Source organism: Hydra viridissima, unplaced genomic scaffold, assembly GCF_058129835.1.
Source record: "Hydra viridissima isolate aposymbiotic clone 2 unplaced genomic scaffold, HvirCarnegie_v1 scaffold_7, whole genome shotgun sequence".
Classification (NCBI taxonomy): Eukaryota; Metazoa; Cnidaria; class Hydrozoa; order Anthoathecata; family Hydridae; genus Hydra; species Hydra viridissima.
Window position 1 is genome coordinate 6,688,588 of NW_028324306.1, and position 4,269 is coordinate 6,692,856.

Here is a 4,269-nt window from a genome sequence, read left to right on the forward strand (position 1 = left end):
TTTTATAGTTTGATTCAATAGATTTTTTATTATTTTTACTTATTTCAAAAACTGTTATAAAATTTTTACTATTAATTTTAGTTTCTCATGATTGTTGCAAAAGTAAAGCTGTAAGCAATATCATAGATATTAGTGAATCACTTGGAGATAAACATGCAGTTCAAGTAGCATCTGGTTTGTTAAAGCATAAAATGGAACGTGAAATCACTGTAAGTGGAGAGTAGTTCAAGATGTCTACATCTTCTCTCTGTTACAGTTGGAGTGAATGAAATTAAGTCAAAAAGAAAGAAAATCATATCTCATTCTAAGCTATTATGGAGCTATTAAATGTATAAGAACTTTCTGAAAATAAAACCAAAAAACTATGTTCTACTTTACGCAGGATTCTAACAAGTGCTGTAGAATCGAAGATTTATGTTAAAATGACTGAATTTCTGGAAACTCTGAATATCTTTAGATGGTGTTCAAAACTTAAAAGTTATTGTTCATGTTTTCAAAAATTATTGACACCACTTCAACTTGAAGAAGTGAATTTCAGTATGGCATTTGATCTAAAGTGTGCAAACAGTGTTTTCGGACTTTCAAGTCACTCTCGCAAACATGCCTGTCTGTATTGTGAAGGAGAATGCTCCCTTGTAGCAGGGAAACTAAAAACGTTGGGCTCCATAGACTTATGTTATGATCAATATGTATATGGTGGAAAAAAAGATTGAAAATGCAGGAATACAAAAAGGTAATAAATCCTCGTTTAATTTACTTTTGGAGAGGGATGTTACCTTAACTGCAACAATCCATATTTTACCAATAATTAATTGTTTACGTAAGTTTTCATAAGTGAAATCAGCTGTGTTTGGTTTGGAAATGGGTACAGATATTTCTGTTTAAATTGATGATTTCAAAATTTCATTTTCTAATCTTCAATTATATAAAAAAGATGTATTTGGCTATGACTTGACAGTTTCATGGAAAATACATATTTTAGTGTGTCACATTCTCCCCTTTGTATAACACAATCAATGGATCCTTTCGGAACTCCGTCTCGTCGGATTTTTCTCGGTTTTTCGGAGTTTCGGAGTTCGAGAGAAATCGAGAAACCTCGACGGAACTTCGACGAGGTTTTTAGAAAATATCAATTTTTACTCGTAAAATAATTTAATTCTTATTTTATTTCTACGCTGCTTTTACAATAGTTCATGTTGTTTTCAAAATGTAAGTGTTCTCTTTGTTCAATATCAACACAAATTTACATCGCAAAGCAATTAGTAATGCACAGTGGGACAGGTGGTGGTGGTGGAAAAAACCTCAAAAAAAAAGCTTATTCTATTCCAAACCATATAATAGAACATACTCGTACTTTTCCATTGTACTATTTCAGAAACTTTTTTGATTATAATAGTATCTTTTTAATAATAGAAGTTTTTAAATCCACAAAAATCAGTTGCGGTATAATAAAATGTAATGCATAATAAAATATCTTTTTTTGTCAAAAAGTAAGAATTTTTTAATTTTTAAGCAAAGATATTGTAAACAGTAACTTTTAAAATATGATGTGTGTGTGATATAAGTTAATGTATTTTAACTATTTAGTAGTTTACCTTTACAAAAAAAAGTCAAGACCTTCACCGATCAGTTAAAAGAATACGAAGTAACTGGTGTGAAATCAGAAGCAGTTTTGAAATTTGAACTAGCCATCCACAGAATTCAAGCAACTTCTTCGGAAGCAGAAAGAGTTTTCTCCTCGTCTTCCAGATTTGTCACAAAGTTTCGTAGTTCACTTTCTGATGAAATGATAAATGTTTTCATCTTTTTAAAATATTATTTTAAAAGATCTTCAGAATAAATACTTTTTTAATATTCTTTTTTTAGTTTTTACTATAGGTACCCCAAGAAGTCTTTATTACAGAGCACCGCGGAACGGCATTTAACTGAAAGTTCACGCCTTCTTCCTAATCGATGCTGGTAAGAAAGCCATTTATTAGATAAAACGTGTTCGTTAAAAGATTGCGATAAGAAAAATATTTAAGTACTAAGGAATATAAAAATATAATTTTTTTAAAAATTTATTATAAATTATAAATCGAAATATATAAAAATTAAAAAATTAGATATAAGAACAATGTTTAATTATCAACTAGATAGTTTAATTTTTTAATTTATAACAAAGTTTTATCGAAGCTCCGATTTTTTCTCGACTCCGACGGAGTTTTTTCTCGATTTTTCTCGATCCGGTTTTTCTCGATTTTGGATCCTCTGAACACAATAATATTAGCTTAGGTAACAGAACAATGTGGTGAATCTATTCATCACAAACATGGGCGCCGGCAGGCAAGGGCAATGTGGGGCAGTTGCCCCCCTCTGAAAAGGCAAAATAACAAATTTTGATATTCACAAATTTTCTTTTAACTGTTTATTTCGATATCTTATCAATTTAACTCATTTATAGTTTACTCACCGTAATGTAAATGACTACAGTTTAAATAAAATATTACTATCAAATGCAATGACTTCCACGATAGCGGAAGCTTTTTTATAAAGGCATATTTTATATTTAAAAAAAAAGATGTTTGGATGAAAAGTTAAAAAAATATATGATAGAAATAGATCATAGAAAAATAAAAAAGGAATAAATAGAAAAAAACAACAGATAAAGGAGAAGTATGGAAACCAAAATGAAGAGAAGAAGAAAAAAAAGGAAAATAAAGGAAATAATAATAAAAAAAAAGAAATCGAATTACAATAACAAAGTTCTTACGCAAACAAATAAACTTCGAACTAACGAAGAAAGAATTGGATGCAGTGATCAAATTTTTTAAATTATTTTTTAATGTGTCAGTTTCATTTACTTTTTTATGCTGTTTTTTTTTTGTTTGTTGGCAAAATGTTTCTTGTTTGTATTGCATTTCTATTTATTTTTTTCCTATTTATTGTGTTATATTCATTTTAATAATACTATTACCTTGTGTTTTTCGCTAGCTAAATGTTGATTACTATAATTGTATATATTTAATTTTATTAACTTTTTTTAACCAGCTGTATTTTAATTTTTGTCTTGTTTTTTTGGAGTATGTCTAATTTGTATTTAACAAATCAATGTTTTTTAACTAATCATTATATTGTTATATAATTTAGCATTATTTGGTATAATTTAGCATTATTAGCATTATGAGCGTTTGTCTGGGCTTTGCATGATGAGTGTGCATCGTGAAAAAATACGCTCCAGAAAATCTGAATTTATGGAACAAATTGTAAATAAAATTGGCAGTGAACGCAGACGACTGCAATTTCTATTTACTGAATAACAATGATTTGTTTTTTTATTTTTACATTTTCTTTAATTTTCTATTGTCAATGGTCTAATAAAATGACGTGATTAATTGATGCATTTATGTAGTTTTTGAAATATCACTTTTGAATTTTATTTTGCCCCCCTCCCCTCCCCCCGTCCCCCTTGAAAAAAATCCTGCCGGCGCTCAGTGATTCAGAAACACTAAAAAATTTGGCCAAAATATAGTTTTTTGAGTAGCGTTATTTCAATAATGTTATTAGCAAACTATTTTCTACAGTTTCTTATGATTCTAATGGTAAAAAAAAATAAATACTGAAATAATAGATTTAAACATTAATATACGTTTGAAATTGATCGAAAACAGCTTTTTTTTATCATGAAAATTTTATCATTATTAAAACTTAATTTTCTCCCTATATACAAAGTTTTTTATTTTAGTTTTTATAACATGCAAAGATAATAGATAATTCTATTTTAATTTATAAAAAAAATTTAAATATGTATTTACACAAGTTGTAAAAAATCCATTTAAAAAATGCTTTTTTAACGATTTTAAACTGTTTATATGGTGCTAGGACTTTTTACCTTAGACTTCCTTCACAAAGCCAATTCTTTTTTTAAAGAGAGTTTGTATCATTCTATAAGAAACCAAAAAAGTTAGCTGCCCCAACTTGCCCCATTTGGAAATAATGTAGTTTTAAAAAGTTCATTTTATAGAAAAAATTAGCAACTTTCATGTTTTGAGAGTTTTTCCTGACACGTCTGAACAAAACTTTTTAATTTTATTTTATTCTAGTACACAGCTTATGTAGTTATCTATGTTGTAGAATATATATATATATATATATATATATATATATATATATATATATATATATATATATATATATATATATATATATATATATATATATATATATATATATATTTATACAAGCATACAAAAGTTAAAATAATTTATCTCTCTTTTTAGTTTAAAATGA

General features: G+C 27.2%; 1 long non-coding RNA gene across 1 annotated transcript; it reads left to right on the plus strand.

The window, feature by feature from the left end:
* The first annotated feature begins 1,050 nt into the window (after positions 1–1,050).
* On the plus strand, positions 1,051–3,440 carry LOC149885897 (uncharacterized). Its single transcript, XR_016454471.1, has 3 exons — positions 1,051–1,490; positions 1,588–1,959; positions 3,150–3,440. It is a non-coding gene; the product is annotated as an uncharacterized LOC149885897 (long non-coding RNA).
* The last annotated feature ends 829 nt before the right edge of the window (positions 3,441–4,269 follow it).